Consider the following 10959-nt stretch of genomic DNA (forward strand, 5'->3'; position numbering starts at 1 on the left):
AACGCATGATTTCGAAACCTAAGGCCTTTAGATTAGAAAGCGCTTCGGAAGCATTGATCGAGTGCCTGCGTACACGATTAGAGCAAAACCTAAACGAAAAAAGGGAGATGATCATACCTTAGTGCCGGCGATGCCTTGAGCCTTGATATGCTTCGATTATTTGCTTTGAGGACGCGGTACGGTCTGTTACTTGTTTTAGTCGGTTGTAACTAAAAGTATAGCTTGTTATTGCTATTTTACTATTTGCTTATCCTTTGGCTCCTTCGACGATGGAGGTATTGATCACGCCCAACTATGCCTTATAAAAAGGACAATGTGGTCGTTGCAAATATAATCCGGTTTACAAGTCCGGAGTCGAATCCCACAGAGAACTAAGGTTTAGCTACATCTGTTCACTATCACCAAGAAGACAAGCTTGAACAATTCCTAACTTATAGATATTAAGATTCTTCTGTTTAACTAATTAACTAACAAATTAAAATAGTAAATTAACAACTAACGATACTGAGGGTTAGAGAAAAGATTAAGGAGGTCCAGAGTTATGATTTTCCCAATTTTCGGAATCCTTCCCGCTATGTCTTCTATAATTTCGACTAAGTATTCTCTACCGATCATGAGCACTCTTATTACCGTAAATCTCTCTCGAGTAATTACGACAATTTACTAGATGCACTCTCCCGAGCTACGCTAGCTGGCTTTTAATACAGCTCACTTCATATCGCACCCAAGGCTTCGTTATCCCTAATCCCACCTTTAAACCCTCGGTTATTGATCCCTCATATACTCTGGGAGTGGTGTTGTTCAACAATTACCTAAATATGCACTCTCTCCCGAGTTATGCATACTAAATAGGCACAGCTAATTGAGAGCTCTTCAACCAACCACAATATAAACGTAGTTGAACAAATAGAGAAAAGCTATGGCTCAATTATATAAAAACATAACAAGAATTTATCCTACAAAAGGTTCTATCAAACTCTAGATAACAAATTAGCTATTCATAATAGTATATAAAACTACAATACTAAAAGTCATAACCAACAATGAAAAATAGGAAGAGGAAGGAAAAACTCGTAGAAGAATTCTCCGCCTTGCTCCCAATGTGTTCTTGCCTCCTTCGGTCGAATCTATGTCCAAAATATGTCCCCGTCTTCTTCAAAATAGGTTTAGGACCCCTTTTATATAAGTTGGAATAGTGTAGGGCCGAAATAAACTTATCCCGGGCGAAATAGGACTTCCTTTTGACGCCTGGAGGGGCGCGGCCGCGGTCAAAACGCGGTAGGACCGCGGCCAGACAAGCTCTCTGATTTCTGCCGCGGTCAGTTCCGCGGTCGCGGTTTCGACCGCGTTTTTCACCCTGTTGCCTTTCGAATTTGGAAAAATATAAAACATGAAAGTTGTATCCCTTTGAATTAGCTTTCCAACCATATATTGTGGAGCCTAAATGGAGTTCTGAGCAAAAAGTTATGTCCATTTTACTAGACAGTGCGCAATATGCCTCCTCAAGTCTTCGTTCGTACTTAATTATCAAATTTGACCCCCGAACACGATCCCGGATTAATTCCTTGAGCTTTTACTCAGACTTTAAAGCTTCAAATCACTTAAATTCATTTCATAACATCTATATATCTCGGAATCACACCTACAAGGCATAAAACACACAATTAGTGCAAAACACTAGCGATTAAAGCGCAAACTCAATTAAAGTGCAGTAAATTCGAGTGTAATAAGCGACTAAAATATGCAATTATAGCCTATCATCAACACCCCACACTTAAACCATTGCTCGTCCTCGAGCAATCAAACTACACTTTTTTTTATAGACACGACCTTTTTAAACAATTCTCCTAACTCATCACACCAAGAGTATTTAAAATAGACTAAGCACAAAAGCGTAACATCTTCACCTCAAGATTTGACTCACAAGTACCACGCATTATTCACAACTCACCTACTTACTCTAACATAGAGGTCACTGACATTACCTTTCCTTCATGAATCAAGTGCCCTCACACAACACAAGAGAATAGTTCCACACAATAAAATTTAATAACACTTAGGAACTCAAGATAGAAAGAATTCACTCACTCTCAGAAATAACATTCATATGCCACAAAAGATGCACCATAAGCTTGCCCGTAGTATACTACTCCACTAATCGAGCTCATTCAATCTAGGATCAATTAGGACTTTATTTGGTTGTAATGTAGGCTACGGGACGGGTAGGATACATTTAGATATAAGGGTGACTACACCTTCCTAAGCACTTTAATACATATACTTTAACATTCAAACCCCATACTTATGTCAAACCAAACTCCACCTTCACATCAATGTATATTACCCCATACTTCTTTAAGCACACTTACATCAAGAACCACCACTTATCAAGGAATTTTTTTTTCCACAACAATCCAACTATATTTTTTTTTTCAATTCAAGTGGTTCTTCCTTTTTCAAAACAGTGTACCTTTCTCCTTATTCAATTAGTTCCACTCAAAAGCTAAACCAACCACCCCACACTTTAACTTTTACAAAGTTCATAAACAATTCAAGTGCTCATGAGAGGTTACAATGGTTCAAATAGATGGTTAATTCCAACAAATGGGCAAGGCTTGTAATGTGGTTGCCAAAGAAACAAGATTACAGGCTCAAAGGGGTTAACTACGATACATAACAATTAGGTGGGTAAATATACATATCCGGCTCAACAAAGAAACGCCTATATCACTTCCAAGATTGAACAAAACTACTATTTCGCTTTGCAAACACACAGGGCAAGTTCTAGGCATCAAATGCAATGCACTGAATAACGCAAAACCTTACACACACATGGCACATAACTCACTCAGGATTGGATTCATCAAGACACCCTAGTCAAAGCAGTTAAGCAAATTTAAGATCATACAATTTAAGGTACTTATACAAGAGTCAAAAACTGAGCCTAAGCGTCACAACCAAAGTACTCACTATTCTCAAGGCATAACAAAGTCAAGAGATATTGCTTCATTTCAAAACAAAATACAATGGCTCCTATTCCCAAAAAAAAACTAACTACACCCGGTTCAAATAAAACCCTTGGAAAAGAACCGTGGCCCAAAGAAAAACCAAGGGGTAATTGCTACACTACCTAACAAAATAAAAAATCTTTTTGGTATTTTCTTTAGACTTACTTCCCTCAAAAAAACTGTCTAGAAGATCCGTCATCAGGAAAAGTCCAATCTTTTTTAAAAAAAAAAAAACACAACTAAAGTAGCATGAAAAATCACCCAGACAATCTCCCCACCCCACACTTAAAATTGTGCATTGTCCCCAATGCACACCCATACATACAAGAGGGTAAAAGAAACTCCCTGGTAGGCCAAAGGCCGAAGCACTAGCAGTTCATGGGGTACTCAGACTTCTCCCAAGCTTGGTCCTTCGTGTGGGTACCTCACACTTAGTTCCAACCATTTGGTTTGCTGATGCATCCTTCCAATACCTTTGCTTTCCATGCTCCTAGAAAATAAAAAAATTGACACTACAAAAATAATACAATTAAAAAAATAAAATAAATAAATAAAAGAAAGCAATAAAGCTGGGTTGCCTCCCAACAAGCGCTTGATTTAACGTCGCGGCACGACGTGAATCACTTTCTGCCTCCACTTTGAACTTATGAATCGGACCCCAAGTTTTGATTCTGCTCTATGATCATGCTCCTGGGGTGGTGGAACGAATCTGACTGGCCCAATAAAATAATGTAGTATTCTGCATTTCTTGGCCTTTATATGAGGTGTGTAATCCCGACTTTCTGGCAAGAAGAATTCCAGAATGTAAGCACTTTGTTCCTCATTCCTTGACTCCTCAAATGGCTCGGACGACTCTATTTCCATATCATCATCTAAACACAATGTGGAAAAATGCTTGGAGTGAGGACCAATGCCCTCAACTACATGAACATTGGGACTATCTACATTCTCAACACTAATGACAATAGAGTCAACTAAATATGTATCCTCAATATCCTTGGTTGACTCTAGTATCTCTTCTACAACATCGACATCCTCAAAATCTAGTGTGATTGATTGTTGGTGTTCTACTCTAGCCTCCTCCTCTAGCTCATCAATTTCTGTATCTAATTCACGCTCTTCTTGGATACTATTCACAATATTGGCTTGTTGAGCATTAAAAACTTCAACCAGTTGACTCATGTGAACTTTCAAGTTGTGAATAGTTTCCTCCTGCCTTTCTATCCGCAGTAGTAATTTACTCTGTTGTTCCAAAATGCACTTTAACATATCTTCGAGCGTCTTTAGGTCAGCTTCCCTAGGTTCTTTGTTCCTATTAACTTCACCAGAAAAAGAAGAACCATCAAAGTAAGGGGTTGGGGGAAGGTAAGAAATATAAGCACAACCGTGAAAGTGACCATCTTGACCACCACACATATTACACACATTCCACACATAAGATTGAGTTGGTGCACAAAACTTGCTCTCAGGAATATTTTGATAATTTTGCCCTGGGTGGTTTCCTTCACAATATGCATAAGGAGGATCAAAAGTAAAATTACCAACAACAAAATTCTCATAATTCCATGATGTCATGTTTCTCAAATAAACAAAAAAAAATAAATAAAAAAATAAAAAAAATCAAATAATAAAATAAAAGTTCAAACTTGAAATCTAGCAATATGTACACCTACAACTACACCGTTAGTTCCCCGGCAACGACGCCAAAATTTGATCACGCCCAACTATGCCTTATAAAAAGGACAATGCGGTCGTTGCAAATATAATCCGGTTTACAAGTCTGGAGTCGAATCCCACAGAGAACTAAGGTTTAGCTACAGCTGTTCACTATCACCAAGAAGACAAGCTTGAACAATTCCTAACTTATGGATATTAAGATTCTTCTGTTTAACTGATTAACTAACAAATTAAAATAGTATATTAACAACTAACGATACTGAGGGTTAGAGAAAAGATTAAGGAGGTCCAGAGTTATGATTTCCCCAATTTTCGGAATCCTTCCCGCCATGTCTTCTATAATTTCGCCTAAGTATTCTCTACCGATCATGAGCACTCTTATTACCTTAAATCTCTCCCGAGTAATTACGACAATTTACTAGACGCACTCTCCCGAGCTACGCTAGCTGGCTTTTAATAAAGCTCACTTCATATCGCACCCAAGGCTTCGTTATCCCTAATCCCACCTTTAAACCCTCGGTTATTGATCCCTCATATACTCTGGGAGTGGTGTTGTTCAACAATTACCTAAATATGCACTCTCTACCGAGTTATGCATACTAAATAGGCACAGCTAATTGAGAGCTCTTCAACCAACCACAATATAAACGTAGTTGAACAAATAGAGAAAAGCTATGGCTCAATTATATAAAAACATAACAAGAATTTATCCTACAAAAGGTTCTATCAAACTCTAGATAACAAATTAGCTATTCATTAGTATGTAAAACTACAATACTAAAAGTCATAACCAACAATGAAAAATAGGAAGAGGAAGGAAAAACTCGTAGAAGAATTCTCCGCCTTGCTCCCAATGTATTCTTGCCTCCTTAGGTCGAATCTATGTCCAAAATATGTTCCCGTCTTCTTCAAAATAGGTTTAGCCCCCTTTCATACAAGTTGGAATAGTGTAGGGCCGAAATAAACTTGTCCCGGGCGAAATAGGACTTCCTTTTGACGCCTGGAGGGGCGCGGCCGCGGTCAAAACGCGGTAGGACCGCGGCCAGACAAGCTCTCTGATTTCTGCCGCGGTCAGTTCCGCGGCTGCGGTTTCGACCACGTTTTTCACTCTGTTGCGTTTGGAATTAGGAAAAACGTAAAACATGAAAGTTGTATCTCTTTGAATTAGCTTTCCAACCATATATTTTGGAGCCCAAATGGAGTTCTGAGCAAAAAGTTATGTCTATTTTACTATAAAGTGCGCAATATGCCTTCTCAAGTCTTCGTTCGTACTTAATTATCAAATTTGACCCCCGAACACGATCCCGGCTTAATTCCTTGAGCTTTTACTCAGACTTCAAAGCTTCAAATCACTTAAATTTATTCCATAACATCTATATAGCTCGGAATCACACCTACAAGGCATAAAACATACAATTAGTGCGAAACACTAGCGATTAAAGCGCAAACTCAATTAAAGTGCAGTAAATTCGAGTGTAATAAGCGACTAAAATATGCAATTATAGCCTATCATCAGTTATCGGTGCCGGTGCCACATCGTGCACCGCAAACATCTCTTTTGCTGCATGCTGTTCTCCGTACATGGTTTTTATCCCGTCCTTCGTCGGGAACTTCATCATTTGATGGAGGGTGGACGGTACTGCCCTCATGCAGTGTATCCATGGCCTTCCGAGCAAGGCGTTATACCTCATATCTTCTTCGATGACATGAAATTTGGTATTTTGGGTTATGCCAGCCATGTTGACCGGGAGGGTGATTTCTCCTTTGGTCATTTTGCTTGCCATGTTGAATGTTGAGGACTCGAGAGGCGGGCACGATCTGCTCGAGCACTCCGAGTTGCTCCACCACCCTCGACCTGATGATGTTGGTCGACCTACCTGGATCCACAAGCACACGCTTAATTTGAAATGTATTTACAAGAAAGGAAATTACCAATGCGTCGTTATGGAGCTGAGATAGAGCCTCGAGGTCTTCGTCACTGAACGTGAGGGCATCCTCGGGTATGTAACCTCGAGTTCGCTTTTCCCTGGTGATGGAAATTTTTGTTCTCCTGACCATGGGTTCTTGTGGAGCATCGATACCTCCGAAGATCATGTGGATGACATGTTGTGGCTTGCTTGTTTCACTCTTCTCGATCGCCTCTCTTTCCTAGAACTGATTCTTAGCTCGGTCGCTGAGGAGTTCTCGGAGGTGACCTTTCCTGAGTAGTCGGGCTACTTCTTCCCGGATTTTTCAGCATTCCTCGGTCTTCTGACCATGTGCGTTATGAAATTCACACACTAAATTATGGTTTCTTTGCAAAGGATCTGATTGTACAGGCCTTGGCTACCTAGTATCTCTGATTTTACTGATGGCGAATACAATGTCTGATATGTAGACATTGAAGTTTTATTCCGACAGGCGGGGTGCCTCCGTCGGCCCTGTGTGACCATTGAATCCAACTCTGCTAATAAGTCCCCGAGGGTTCTGACCTCGATCTAGCCTTCGATCGTTGTGGAGTATGTTGCGCCTTAGGGCGTTTCTTCTATCTTCAGTGTATGGTTGGTATCTTTCTTTTTTTGGCTTTGACTCCTTCGTCGGAAGCCTGCTAGGATATACCGAGCCCGAGGGGGCTCCCAGTTGGTCGTCTTCGACCCTGATCTTTGAATGGTATCAGTTGTAGATATTCGACTAAGTTCTGCTTCAGCTGCTTCGAAGCTACCGAGCTCCGCTCGTTCAAACCTTGAGTGAAGGCTTGCACTGCCCAGTCGTTGGATAGATATAGTTCCATTCATTCCATTTGGAAGCGAGATACGAATTCTTGCAGCATCTCGTTATCTCTTTGCTTGATTTTGAAGACGTCGGATTTTCTTGTAGCTACCTTGATGGCACCAGCATGTGCCTTTATGAACGAATCTGCCAGCATGGCAAACGAATCTATCGAGTGTCGGGCTAAGTTATGGTACCACATCATCGCTCCCTTTGAGAGCGTCTCTCCAAATTTCTTCAGTAGGACGGATTCGATCTCGTCGTCCTTTAGGTCGTTTCCTTTTATTGCATAAGTGTAAGCAGTGACGTGCTCGTTGGGGTCCGAGGTTCCGTTGTACTTCGGAAGGTCGGGCATTCTGAACTTCTTTACAATGGATTTTGGAGCCGCTTCCTGTGGGAACGGCTTTTGCACGAACTTCTTGGAGTCGACACCTTTCAGGATCGGGGGTGCTCCCGGGATTTGATCGACCCTAGAATTGTAGGTCTCAACCTTCTTGTCGTTGGCTTCTATCTTCTTCTCGCCCGATTCGACCCTCTTTGTGAGGTCCTCGAGCATTTTTGTGATGGCGGGGTCGGCTGCCGACCCGTTGTTGCTTGATCTTTTCGGTACCTGCTTGGCTTGGGGAGCCGTTTTCGGTGCTACCGTGTTGGGAGTTTTTTGGTGACTTTACAACTGAGCAATCGCTAGCTGTTGTGCCTGTAACATTTCAAAAATAACGTGAAGGCTAACTTCCCGTTCTTCCCTAGCCGAGGTTTTCTGAGCTTCTTGTTGATCTCCTTGGTGTATGCTCCTGTTGGTGTGGGAGCTTATTTCGACGTGTTGAGCATCCCGCGAGACCGCGTCCACGGGAATTGGTTCTTGCGCGTCCCCAAGGTTTCGTGGTGGTACACCAACACCTGGAACAGCTACACTATTTTCTCCATGGTCCTCAAGATTGTTGTTTTCACGCGTGTTTATTGAGTTGGACATTTTGACCTGAAATCAAAGATCTTGGGCAAGAAAAAGTGTGAAAGATAACTTGCGTTATGTAGTAAACCAGCAAGAAAACAATCACTATTATTTTTAGCCCCACGGTGGGCGCCAAACTGTTTACCTTGAAAACGGTAATAACAATTAGATTTGATTTTGTGGTTCTAAAAATATGTGATCTATTTTTATGCTAGTTGTTAAGCAGTAGATTTTAAGTGACGAGATTAGAGAATAATATAAGAGATTAAAGATGGCTTTAGAAACCAAACTAAACGGTTGAGAATCGAGGCCTCGAGCTAGCGCGTGCGGGGCCTCGATGCCAAGTTAGATGCCCGGCTAAGGACGGTCGATGGAGGATTAACAACTATTAGGGTTGTGATTGGGGCTCTTTATGACCAATAACGAGCAATAAATGAAGTACGAGTAATGATATACAATAAATATAAATAAAGCAATAAATGTAAGCAACAGAGCCAAATAGAGAGTATGTTTAAGTTAGAGAGCAGAAAGAATGTTCTTGTATTGAATGAAGTATCTTGTGTGTTCGATCCTTTTTCAAAATGACAGGGATCCCCTTTTTATATAAGGAGGGAAATCCCATCATAGTACATGAATAATTATTACAAAGATACATAGATGGTACAGACTAGTGTTTCCCTTGCAAGCTTTGTCAGTTCTGATCGCATGCCTTGGGAACTTCCCGCTGGTGCGTCGCGGCCGTTGGCTTGCACTGCCTCGAGGTCGATCATTACGAACCCTCAGGGGCGAGCTTCAAGCTAGACTTCGAGCCTCCCTGGGGTGGTCTCCCTAAGGTGCTCTAATGATCGCGAAATCGAGCCCTCTGATTTTTACCGCATACATCATGAGAGCTCGGGAGCTTTGTCCTCGATGATTCCTTCAATCATTTCGAACGGGATTACGTTTCAGTCCGTTGTTTCTACGATCTGCATTGTATGGTTGTCGCGCCCTTTTTTCTCGTGAAATTGGAGTTCTACACGTGACAACTCTATTAAGGAAGGTGTTGAAAGAGAGAGTCACCACCTAACCGGTTCAAGGTGTGTTAGTGCACCTATTTGCAAATAACTCTAGTTTAACCAGTTTGCGTCACAAAAGATCGGGTAAGGCCTCAAATTACCTCAAAGAGAAGGTGTTGGCACTCTTCGAGGTCCACAACAGTGGGTCCCGGCCGAACTCGAGTTATATGAATTAGTCAGACAAACAAAGATAAAGAAAGCAAGGAGTTTGGGAAAATTCATTATTAAAAGACTTTAAATAAATACAAACATTTGACTCACAGATAAATAGAAATAGGATGGGGGGTCCTAAGTTTTTTAGCCTAAAGGATCACCCCGTGTAACATAAATAATACTTCGTAACTCCCTCTAATAGGGTGTTACTCATATTATTCAGCGGGCACAGACTATCATCTCCTGCTACCCGATTACTACCTTCAAGTTGTTACCTAAAGCGCACTAGTTCAATTATAAATCGTATCATATGCGTGCACTACCCGTCCCATGCCTATGGTCCAGGAGGCGTTTGGACCTCTATTTTGGATAGTTCTAGACTTAACTTATGCTGCTAAAAATGATAAAACTAGACGACATACAAAACAAGTTGGACTTCATGTAAAATCAATTAAGGGCTCAAGTTAGCCTCCACACTTTAGACAACAAATGCACGCGAACAAATTCTCATAGTAGGCGTTAGACAGTTTCACAATTGAGCCAATTAAAGCCATTAAGCCCTATAGACATGGTTTCTATGTGACCTCGTGCAGGCAGTTTCAGATGCAAGATGCAATCTTATAGACGTGATTTCTAAACAACTATATAGTTTAGGGAAATCTGGTATTGCATGCTGATTATTGACATTATAAATTATACGTGATTAAACCTACAAACATGATCTCTAGGTGATTTACGTAGTAGCTGGAAGTGATAACCATTGGAAATACTCAGAATTACTCAGTTTGATCCTATGGGCATGCTTTCTAATGATGACATAGCTAAGCAACGAAACAGAGTTTAAAAGTACAATATTAACACCTTAAAGCGAGTGGTAATGTCCTATAGGCAGGATTTCTAATGATCAACGATTGAAATTGATTTTTTATATTTAACTCCTAGAGGCAGGTCTTCTAGGTGAGCATTGTAATAACAATAGCAAATCGATCAATTACATACCTATAGGCATAATTTCTAGATGAAGATCAGTAGAACATAAACCTATAGTCATAGAATCTGATGAATATGGTGCAGTTATGCAAATTGAAAGAATCGTCATTGATATTTTATTTTCTATAGGCATTATATCTAATAAACATATAGAATCAGAATATGTTGACCAAATTAAACACTCAAGTCCTATAGGCAGGTTATCTAACAAACACATAGGAGCAGAACATGCTGAACGAATAAAACACTCAAGTCCTATAGGATGGTTATCTAACAAACACATAGGAGCAGAACATGCTGAACGAATTAGATACATGTAGGTAGGATTTTTACCCATTTCATGCGAACATTAGAATAGACCCATTTTTCCAATTTTACT

The sequence above is a fragment of the Nicotiana attenuata genome, unplaced genomic scaffold, assembly GCF_001879085.1.
Source record: "Nicotiana attenuata strain UT unplaced genomic scaffold, NIATTr2, whole genome shotgun sequence".
Classification (NCBI taxonomy): Eukaryota; Viridiplantae; Streptophyta; class Magnoliopsida; order Solanales; family Solanaceae; genus Nicotiana; species Nicotiana attenuata.